Source organism: Cricetulus griseus, assembly GCF_003668045.3.
Source record: "Cricetulus griseus strain 17A/GY chromosome 1 unlocalized genomic scaffold, alternate assembly CriGri-PICRH-1.0 chr1_1, whole genome shotgun sequence".
Lineage (NCBI taxonomy): Eukaryota > Metazoa > Chordata > Mammalia > Rodentia > Cricetidae > Cricetulus > Cricetulus griseus.
This window is the reverse complement of record NW_023276807.1, coordinates 22,691,384-22,703,725: the sequence shown is the minus strand read 5'-3', so window position 1 is coordinate 22,703,725 and position 12,342 is coordinate 22,691,384.

The following is a 12,342-nucleotide window of genomic DNA, read 5'->3' as shown; positions in this document are numbered from 1 at the left end:
TCTTCGTTTTACTGTGGAAGTCAAAAATGCATTTGTTGAATGGAAGTCAAAAAGGCTTTGGGGAAGAGGTTTTGCTTTTGTTTCTGCAGGAAATGAGAGGTTGTAGATTCCTTCAGGATTAACATAAATCATGTTTGCCTGGGGGAGACCTCCTAAATCTTGACAGGTGATGTATATCAACAAAGGTTACAGCTGGTCTTCCCAGGACTTGACTACAATCTCAATTTTATCAGGGATTTCTAAAGATGCCTTCCCCCATAGACAACAGGAAGCAGTCTAGAGAAGAGGACACCCACAGTCCCAAGAAATGGAGTTGGTGGTTGTTTGTTATTTGGCAGGTAATGGATGTTAGTTTTCATCTAGAGGAATATAAGATAAAAAGACAACTATTAATCTCAGATATTTTGCGTTGGCATAGATTTTGGTATACTGATACAAGTTTAAAGTTATTTTTGTTCTATTGTATATATGTTTCTACTCTTGTTTGGGGCATTGTGCTTATGCATCTCATTTAAAACTGCAATGTATAATTAAGAAATGAGGTTAGTTATTAATCTATAATAATCCAACTTGTAGTCACATTAGGTATGCTTTCAAGGTAAAACATGTATATTTCAGAAAAACAGATAATTTTCAAACACTTCAAAGACCTACAGAATATGCCATTTAAGATGTTTAATAGCAAGGTTTTTTCCATGAGAATGGCAGCACCAATTTACTTCATAAAATAATGGTGAGTACCAAAGAAAACTCTATATGGAGTTTGCTTTCAATGTGGCAAAAAACTTCTCTTGCATTAACTGCTGACAGTATGCTGTACAGACTGGACAAGCAGACACAAGAAGAGACTGTTGAACTTTGCCAAGACAAGGTAGGTCGGTCCTTCAAAATTCCTGCTTCACAGAAGAGTCTGCCAGACATTCTGCAGGACACAGAGGAGAGTGAATGATGAACTTTGCCAAGACAAGGCAGGAGAGTCCTTTAAATTTCATGTTTCACTAAAAAGTCTGCCAGATATTCTAGGTCTGTAGGCTGAAGATGAATGCTCTAATGTTGCAGAGGAATTTGGGTGACTGTCCAGGAAGCCTGATGTCATTGTTGTTAGGTAATATCAGATCCTCTGAGTGTAATGGAGTTAAAGGGTAAATAGTCAGAGTTATAGTTTTTCATAGTTATGACAGAAAGTAAATTAGGTATAAAACTTTGGAATCACTCATATCACCAAGATAGATAATGGAGTATTTTCTCTGAATTTGCTAAATACAATGGATTCTTACTTGATAACTGTTTTTGTTATATATAGTTTTACTATGTTAAAGATAAAACCTTTCGTTGTTACTTAGACAAAAGGTGGAAATGTTGTGAAATATTAGTTTAAGATGTGTTACATTCATTTATGTTGTGGAATATTTGTTTAATAATGCAAAGATATGTTGTATTCTTTTATGTTATATTTTTTAAACTCTGTAAATCTGTGTTTTTTTTGCTTGTCTAAAACTCCTGATTCATTGGTCTAATGAAGATTTGAATGGCCAATAGCTAAGCAGGAAAAAGAAGTAGGCAGAGATGCCAGGCAGAGAGAATAAATCAAAGAGAGGGGGGAGTGAGAAAAGGAGTTGAGGAGGACATCAGAGAAAAGCCAACCCAGACACACAATCAGACACAGAGCAAGAAGGGAAGAAAGACACACAGAATAAAGAAAGGTAAAAGCCTAGAGGCAAAACATATTTAGAGAGAAATGGGATAATTTAAGTTAGGAAAACTGCCTAGAAACAAGCCAAACTAAGGTTGGGAATTCATGAGAATAAGTCTCTGTGTATTTATTTGGGAGCTGGGCCAGTTGTGGTGGCACACACCAGTAGGATTTGCTGCAGGAGGCAAAGGCAGGAGGATCGCTAGTTCAAGGCCAGCCTGGGAGCTGGGTGGCAGGCCCCCAAAGAGTTTAAAAAAAAACCCTATATTCTGGTGTCTGAGATAGCTTCATAGAGTAGTTGTTATCCCTATATAGAAGAAAAGGTCTCTCTCTGCAAGACTTCGGGAAACTCAGGGGTGCCTCTAGAGGTCATGGCTTCACAAATCCATATCTGCCTCCTATGGGAATGAAGAAACTCGATGGGGAGGCTAATTGTGGGTGACCACCACTACTACTCTGCTATGGTAAGCAGGGCAGGAATCTCTACCACCAGATCAGGCATTTTCTGGCACTCAAAATTCAAACCTATTCAGTGAGGAAGAGGGTCCCTTTCTACCCTCAATGCTGCCTCACAGTCACTCTCTATCAGCTTCTAGTGCTGGAGCCCAGCATTACCTGAGGTATCAGAGGATGAGGAAGAGCACGGAATGATGAAGGGCAAAAATGGCTGTATGACTGCTAAACAATGAAATAGAACAGACCTGCTGTCAATTACTTTCCTGGCATATGAGCAATATCAGAGTTCCCTGCACCCGCTGGAAATGGCACTTCCTTCTTCTGGACTCCTATTTCACACAATGGAGACTGTTCTTGCTGTACTAGGTGGGCACCATTAGATATCCTCATTGTTTTACCTTCTGCTTGGTATCAGGCACCAGTCTATGTCAGTTGATGCTATCCTTCTAGCTGGTTCCTGAGCTGACCTTTGTTGTTTATGCCTAATTCTTGCTCAATGTCTCCTTAATTTCCAAGCTTCTTCATCCTCGTGCCTGTTTTGTTTCCCTGCTCTCTTAGCTCATTTGGAAGTCTTAGGCTGTGCTTCCCTGCTGCTGTGAGAACATCTTCCCTGCACACCTTCATTGTCTCCCCACATCCCACATGTTTCCTTTTATCCCCAAATATATTTGAATTTGATTTGAATGCCATGCTTTATTGCTGCTCTTAAAAAAAACAAACAAACTTATAATTAGATGTTCTGAGCATTTGTAAAGAGGGCTAGGCTTACAATAGTTTTAATTATCATTTTTAAATTAGTCACTGTCTCTGGACTGCCCTCTTCTGGTTGCTTTTGTAAAGTGTTAAGGAACAGGAACTTACATTGCAGGATCTAGGGTTCCCTTCTCCTTCACCACTTTCAATTTGCATTCTCTGGTCTCTACTGTACCTGGAAGTAAATTCCCAATACTTAGACCTCCATCTCCACAGTCCTTTTTTAATTCACATTAGAGCCCCAGGCTTTGTCCTGTGGGGGTATGGAAATCTTTATTAGGCATCTTTGAGAAATAAGGGAAGTCAGAGTATCTAAGTTCTTCAGTCTTAGTCCAGATATTTTGGACCACAACATTCTCTCCATCCAAGTTTGGTAGCTGTTCTCCCAAGACTGGTTAACTTCTCTAGGTAAATGCTTGCTATTTTGTTGCTAACATGTTGTTTTGTTCATCTGCAACAAAACGTAGAGACTGGTGCCTGCTAAGAAGAGCCTCTGCTCTGGAGCTATACCCTAGCCCCTGCGCTTGCTCTTTTGAAGTCAGATTGGCCAGAAGGCAGTACTGCTTCCATCTTCTGGATCTCTGGGTGATGCTGACCTCCTGACCTCTTGTTGGAGATTTGCCATCACACACTCCTAATCTGGGATCCTTGGGGATACTGTCAGCTGCTGCTGGTTGCCTGTGGCCTGTGGTTTCTCTGTCCTGGCTGTTCAGAGTGCTTTACCAGGAAATGTGGAGGAACACAGCTGCCATCTTCACCCAATCTCATATCATAACTTTTTATTTCCTAGATCCATACTTCATACATGGATGAGGGTCAATTGTTATTTGATGAGCACATTGAAAAGTTGATGTGCCTTTTCCTTCACACACTTTGGGCAAGAGGCAAGAAGTGTGAGCATCAGAATGTAGGTAAAGTTTATTTCTTTACCACCCACCAACTTTCCTGACAACCCTTTATCGGGAGCATCTAGTGACTGACCTCTTCTGGTGACTGCCCCCTACTTATCCCCCTTGCTTTCTTCTCCCTCTACCTACTTCCCCACTCTGCTCTCTGCTTCCTAGAGGCTGTGGGACCCACACTAATATTTGCTTAAGAAGCATTTTCTTCTAAATTCATGAGTTAGATTTTTCCTTCTCCAAGTCCTCATTAGGCTTGTTAACAAGGCTCTGCTCATACCATCTAATGAGTTGTCAAGTGGCTTCCCTTTTTCTCTAATCTGAAATAGTGTATCTGATGGGAGCCCTTTACCATGTGATACTTGCTATAATAAACTGGAAAGAAACAATCTGTGACAGCTGCATTTTGAGTTAGAAGGTTTTAATGAATGAATTAACCTACCGGATATAAGAATAGTAACGCCTACTAATTATTGTCCAGTCCTACTGCAAATGCTACTCTAAAATTCCTCATTTGATTCTCTTACATATGCTTCTCCTCCCCTTGATCTTCTCACATCCCCCCTCTCTTGATTCACTTAAGGATAGAAAGAAATGTTTTTCTTGGCTTAGATTCACAAGGAGTTTGTTAAATGAATTCCATTTGAATAGTCCTGGGTGTTTCTGGACACTTCTAATACATGCTGGTATTTTATCTCATTCAATTCATACTGTTTTATAATCATCCTTTTGCTTTCTCTGATTGCCTTTATTTTATTTATTTATAACATTGTAATACAAACAATTTAATTACTTGTGCCCAACTTTTTTAGTACTTAATACAACTGTTTTGGCTAATAGTATCCCTCTAAGCTCTGGCTTAGGTGAATCCAACACTTTTTAATAAAAGAATTTTCATTTCATTTAGTTCTAAATATTTCCTGATTTATTATAAATCATTTATAAATATGTTTCTTAATTTTTGAACACATAGTCTTTCTCTGGTTTTTATTGAGTTCTAACTATTTTTAGAAAGTATGATATCAATCTTTTCAGTTTTTAAGATTTGATTCATACCCAGTATGTGTGTGTGTGTTTGTAAATATTCTATGGGCCCTTTAAAGAAATAAAGTGTACATTTTATAGGGACTGGATATTGTATTACTCTTGTGGCTATTGGATCCAGCTTGTTAATTGTGGTGCTGACTTATTTTATATCCTCACTGAGCCTCTTGTTTTTACTTGAAGAGCTCTTAAGAGATTCATGAGATGGGTGGGAGAAATGGTTCAGCAGTTACAAGCATTGGCTGCTCTGAGACCTGGGTTTCATTCCCAGCACTCACAGAGGGTTTCACAACCATGTGTAATGCAGTACCAGGGTATCTGACACCTTCTTCTGCTTGCATAGGCACTGCCCACACAGTGTACAAACATCCAGGTGGTGATATCTTGCTTGTACAAATAAAGTCTGTCTGAAGGTCAGAGAATGGAGCTTGTGACTAGCTAACAATAGAGGTCTGGAGGTCTGTGCAGAAAGACAAGAAGTGAGATAGCTGGGCAGAAACAGGATATAAGCAGGGAGAAACAGGAACTTGCTCTCTTGTCTGAAAGACACTAAGGTAAGGTGTGGCAGTAGCTTGCTCCTACCTCAGACCTCTGCCTCACTCTGTAACCAACCCCAGATCACAACTCTTCCAGCTTGCAGTGGTCTGCAAAAGAGACTAATGTTAAACAGGAACTGATAGTACGTTTTCCTCTGAGAGAACACAGATAGATGGAAGCCACATCCTTGGCCACATCATTTAGTAGACATCTTGGCTATCAAAGTCATTCTCATATTATTTCAGAGTTTCAGTTAAAGTAACCCTTATCTAATTTAGTAACATGCCCAAGGTAGCCCAGCAATGCTGGACATTTGGTTATGACAAAGGAAACCATAAAGTGTTTCCCTTAAGTGAGAAGGTGAATATTTTCACATAAGGGAAGAAATTATCTGTGTTCCTAATACTCATTTGTTCCATGAGTTCTGTCATTTTGTGGGGGTCTCATGATTTTAACTCTCTTTCTTCCTCATCTGTGTATAGATGTCTCCGAGTGTTTTCTCCAGTGCTAGCTTGGTGGTCATGAAATGTTTTATTACATATTTATATTGGTAAGGTTTTATTTCTCCATTAATGTGAAAGGATAATTTAATTAGATATACCAATCTGGGTTGGTAGTTATTTACTACAAAGACTTGCAATATATTATTATATGCTTTCCTGGCTTTTAAAGTTTCTGCTAAAAGGACTGGTGTGATGCAATGAATTTGCCCTTGTAAACAGCTTGGTTCTTTCTTCTAGCTTTTGGAAATCTTTTTTTCCCTCTATACTTTTGACATTTGAACATATGAAAATTAGGAAAGAATCAAATACTATCAGCACTATAAACCACCAAACCTCTAACATAAATAAAGAGGAAAAATGGCCAAAATTACCTCAATTTGGGGTTGAAGAGATAGTAGTTCAAAGTAGTTACTGTTCTTACATAGGAGTTAGGTTCAGTTTCTAGCACCTGTGTAACAGCTCACAGTAGCTCATAACTCCAGTTCCAGGGAATGCAACACCCCCTTCTTTCCTCCATGCATTCATGCATATATATGGTATAGTCAGGTGCACATAAATACACTATATATAGAAGTAAAAAACCAACAAAATTGCAAAGATCACAGGTAGCTCTTGGGAATAACGCTAAATGTAAATAGTCCTTAATTCTCAATTAAAGAAGCAGATTGGCCAACTGGATTAAAAAGTAAGACCCAACTACTTGATGTCTATAAGAAACATACCTCAGTGGACCAGTGAGATGGCTCAGTGGGTAAAGGCACTTGCTGAACCTAAGTTCAATCTCTGGGACACACACAGTTGATGGAAGGAGACAACTGAAACCCCCCCACCCCCGCCCCAGTTGCTATCTGCCTATACATACACACAAGCACACAAAATAATAACATGTAAATAACTATACAAACTCACTGGAAAACAGACTGAAAGGTACATAATGAAAAATAATATTCTAAGAAAATATAATTCAAAATCAAACTGGGGCAGCTACACTCATGCTAGGCAAGCCAAAATTAGAAGAGAAAAGAAGGTCACTGCATACTAACAAAAGGAATAATCCATCAGGATGACATTAAAAGTGTTCAATCAATGCTTAAAATGTTGTAGCCAAATTTCACAAAAAAACAATCCACTTCTGGACAGAAAGGGACAGAGATGTTAGATACAAAACAGTGAGATATTTTAATATCCCACCTTCAGTTCATAGAATGTTCAGACCAGAAAGCTGACTTGGAAACCTCAGGTAGACTATGAAGAAATAGCACTGTCTAACATGTACTATTCTGTTCAATGGCTAGAGAGTATAAATTCTCAGCTGAGTAACACATCCCCAAACCAATTATATTTCAGGCCACAAAACAGGTGTTAACAAACAGGGAATCACTGAAATAATTTATAGTGTGCTATCAGGTCAATTGTGGGAGGAACTACAAAGCCATATTAAAAATATAGAAATTGAGCAAGAACGGTGAAATCTGGAGGGAAATTAAAATTCTCATAGACTCAAATGAAAATGAAAGCATCACTTTGAGAATCCATGAGTGAGCACAGAGGCTGTTCCCACAGGTAAGTTTACAGTTATGAATGACATTAACAAACCACAGAGAACTCAAATAAATGGCCTAATGATGTACTTCAAGGTTTTACAGAATCAAGAACAAGGAAAATTCAAAATTAGTACAAAGAAATAAATAACAAATACCAAAGCAGAATTCACTAAATGGAAGACAAAAAAAATAGCAAGGCAAGGAGTCTTTGAAACAAAGAGTCGGTTCTATGAACAACTAAGCAATATTGTCAAATCCTTAACCAAAAATACAAAAAAAAAACAAAACAAAGAAGAGTCTTAAATTAGCGACATTATGAAAAAGAAAAGATATACACTACCAAAATGCAGAAAACCACTGGGGAATAAGTTGGACCATTATGTTCCAATAAATTGGAAAAATATTCATTAATAGATAAATTTCTAGACACTGGTGACCTACCAAAATTGAGAGAAGAGGATATTTTAAAAATTGAAAACTCAATGACAAGCAATGAGACTGAAGCAGACAAGTCTCCCAAGAAAGAAAAATCTGGTTCCAGACTACGGGGTTCCACAAGGTTGCTGAAGAACTAACATGAGTTTTCTCAAATGAAGGGACATGTCCAAACTCATCTATAAAAACAGTATTACCCCAATAATAAACCTGGATAAGGACACAGAAAAAAAAGCAAATTATAGAAAGTTTCTCTTGTTGCATATAATGTAAAACTCCTCAGTGAAATACTTGGAAATCAAATTCAACTATATGGTAAAAGATTATGTGGGCTGGTGAGATGGCTCAGTGGGTAAAAGCTTTTGTTGCCAAACTACTAAAGACACATATTCCCGAGTGCTGGGAATAAAGGTGTGAGCCACCAAGGCCCAGTTCCCTGTATCTCTTTTACTTTTCAGTTAAATAATTTGAAATTCCTGTTCCGAAAAAGCAGTTCCAAATTTATCCAATGAGAAACCAAAAATGCAGTTTAAACCAGTGATTAAAAACAAAACAAAACAAAACAAGACAAAACCTGCTCTCCTCTATTCTTCCTTCAACTCAACCTTCCTGCTGCCCTATTTCCTCCTCTCCCCTCCTCTTCTCCCCCTCTCTTTCTCCTAGCTTCCTCTGCCCTACCACCACGCTCTCAATTAGCTCAGGAGATCCTGTCCCTGTCCCCTTCTCCAGGGGACCATTCAGTCTTCTCCTTGTTTCCTACTTCCTTTGGTGATGTGGATTGTAGGCTGGTGCTCCTTTGCTCTGTGTCTAAAATTCATATATGAGTTTTATACCATGTTTGTCTTTTTGTGACTGGGTTACCTCACTCAGGATGGTTTCTTCTAGTTCCATCCATTTGCCTGCAAATTTCAAGATCCCATTGCTTTTTTCCACTGAGTAGTACTCTATTGTGTAAATGTACCACATTTTCTGTATCCATTCTTCAGTTGAGGGGCATCTAGGCTGCTTCCAGTTTCTGCCTATTACAAACAATGCTGCTATGAACATAGTTGAACATATGTCCTTGTTGTATGAATGTGCCCAAGAGAGGAATTGCTGGATCTTGTGGTAGACTGATTCCCATTTTCCTGAGAAACCACCATACTGATTTCCAAAGTGGCTGTACAAGTTTGCACTCGCACCAGCAATGGAGGAGTGTTCCTTTTTCTCCACATCCTCTCCAGCATAGACTGTCCTTGGTGTTTTTGATTTTAGCCATTCTGGCCGGTGTAAGATGGTATCTCAGGTTTTGAGCTGCATTTCCCTGATGGCTAAGGATGTTGAGCACTTTCTTAAATGTCTTTCAGCCATTTTAGTTTCCTCTGTTGAGAATTCTCTGTTTAGTTCTGCACCCGACTTTTTAATTTCATTGTTTGGTGTTTTGGTGGCTAGCTTCTTGAGTTCATTGTATATTTTGGATATCAGCCCTTTGTCAGATGTGGGATTGGTGAATATCTTTTCCCATTCTGTGGGCTGTTGTTTAGTCTTGCTGACTGTGCCCTTTGCCTTACAGAAGCTTCTCAGTTTCAGGAGGTCCCATTTATTAATTGTTGATGTCAATGTCTGTGCTACTGGTGTTATGTTCACAAAGCAGTCTCCTGTACCAATTTGTTCAAGGGTACTTCCCATTTTCTCTTCTAAGAGGTTCAGTGTGGATGGATTTATGTTGAGGTCTTTGATCCATTTGGACTTAAGTTTTGTGCATGTTGATAGGCTTGGATCTATCTGCAATCGTCTGCATGTCTGAGTCCAGTTGTGCCAGCACCATTTGTTGAAGATGTGAAGATGCTTTCTTTTTTCCATTATATAACTTTAGCTTCTTTGTCAAAAATCAGGTGTTCGTAGGTGTGTGAGTTAATATCAGCGTTTTCAATTTGATTCCATTGGTCTGTCTGTCTGTGTTTGTGCCAATACCAAGCTATTTTCAGGACTATGGCTCTATAATAGAGCTTGAAGTCAGGGATGGTGATGCCTCCAGAAGTTCCTTTATTGTACAGGGTTGTTTTGGCTATCCTGGGTTTTTTTGTTTTTCCATATAAAGTTAAAGTTGAGTATTGTTCTTTCAAGGTCTGTGAAGAATTGTGCTGGGATTTTGATGGAGATCACATTGAATCTGTAGATTGCTTTTGGCAAGATTGCCATTTTTACTATGTTGATCCTACCTATCCAAGAGCAGGGGAGATTTCCAGAGATCTACAAGGATGACACCAACTGGCAATCTAAGCAATAGTGGAGAAGCTACCCTAAATGCCCTTCCCTATAATGAGACTGATGACTACCTTATATGCCATCCTAGAGTCTTCATCCAGCCGCTGATGGAAGCAGAAGCAGACACGCACAGCTAAACAATGAACTGAACTCTGGAACCCAGTTGCAGAGAGGGAGGAGTGAAGAGCAAAGAGGTCAAGACCAGGCTAGTGAAATCCACAGAAACAACTGACCTGAATAAGGGGAAGGCCATGGACCCCAGATTGATGACTGAGAGGCCAGCATGGGCCTAATCCAGACCCCTGAATGTGGATGTCAGTTAAGAGGCCTTAGCAATCTACGGGGCCTCTGGTAGTAGATCAGTATTCATCCCTGGTGTATGAAAGGACTTTGGGAGCCCATTCCATGTTGAGGGATGCTCTCTCAGCCTGGACACATGGGGGAGGGCCTAGGCCCTGCCCAGGATGATATGACAGACTTTGGGGATCCCCCATGGAGAGACTTACCCTCCCTGGGGAGCAGAGGGGTATGGGTTCAGGGGTGGTAGGGGGTGGGGAAGGAGGGAAGGGAGAGGGAACAGGGATTGATATGTGAAGCAGGCTTGTTTCTAATTTGAACTAATAAAAAATAATTTATTGGAAAAAATCCTTCAAAAGTCCTTTTAGTTTTTTATGCTGTCCTGGTAGCAATTTTGGGTTCATAAATGGCATGTTTAATGTTGGCATCTATGTTTAAAGGGACTTCTGGCCAGCTACCACAAATTCTTTATTCCTTTTAGCTACTTAATTTAATTCTTAAATTATTATTATTATTATTATTATTATTATTATTATTATTATTATAATCATCATCATCATCATTATTAAAAAGCATCTCAAATTTTCTCTTATCTTTATTTTTCTGGTGCAGTTTTAATAGCTTGAAATCACCAAATAGCTAATTTGTCCACCATTTATCACTTCTTATATCTAGACTACTTCTCTAGGAAGTATGTAACTATGAAGTACATGGAATTTTATATAACTGATGATATTACCAATGACTTTAAAGGTTTTCCTTATTTCAAAACAAAAAAAGCCTTAAATCCTAACTGTGTAACTTGTAATCACCTCTACATCAAATATGAAGATAATAAAAGAAACCTATAATTATTATTTTTGATAAAACCTATCAGAATTATCTTCACTCTGTGAGCAAATACCCTGTTCTCACACACTTTGCAGAACATCAATTAATGTACATATAGTGATTCAGATATTAGGTATCATTCCTTAAATGGAAACCAGAGTTTCTATATTTATACTGTTGAAGTAATGTCTGTGTAAAATTAAGGGACTCAGGCTACTGGAAACTACCAGTGAGAAAAACAAGCATGTGTATTTTTAAAAGGAAATGATCAATAGGTTATACCAGATTCTCACCAAGATTAATTAATTAAAAGGCTAATTCCACTGAAAATAAGTCAATCCTGATTAAATTGACATCCCTTCTGTCATCCCTGCTTTAATATTGCCCAGTATCTTCTAATTCACTGAAAAGTATGTTGAACTGGAAGCCACAAAAATCCAGGCTCTACCTCAATTCTATTGCTTACTAAGCCATGGGGATTTGATGAAGTAGTATATCTGTGAGATTTAGTGTTTCTGTCCTAAATATAGATAGTAAGACGCTAAGGTCTCCCCAAATTTGGAAGGGCATGGCCTGAATTTTCAAAACCAAGAACTGACTGATTCCTTTAGCCCCAAATGGAGATAGACATGTAAATAAATCAAATTAACAATCTAAAGATAAAAGAGCAAATCTTAATAGCTGAGGCTTTTTTAAACTCCAATCAGCAACTGTTTATTGAAAGGATGTCAAATCAGGGGAAAAAAGCAAATATATATATATATATATATATATATATATATATATGATTTATTTTTTCATTGCAAGGGGAAAATGCCAGCCTTTTATGAACAGTGCCAGCGCACAGCAACAGCAATGGAATATTGCCCTGAGATACCTATCCCCATACTTACTAACAGCTTTTGTTGTCACCGGTGCCAGCACCAGTGACCGAAGAACCAGACCAGGCAAGAGTGGACACAACTCGGGTCATTCGGTAGAAGCGGATGCCATCAGTTTATTGCAGCCAACAGTTTATATAACAAAGGGAAAGGGAAAATTACCACCTGCTAGCAGAATGAATTCCCACACCCTATCATAAACAAGGAAACCACAATGAAGCA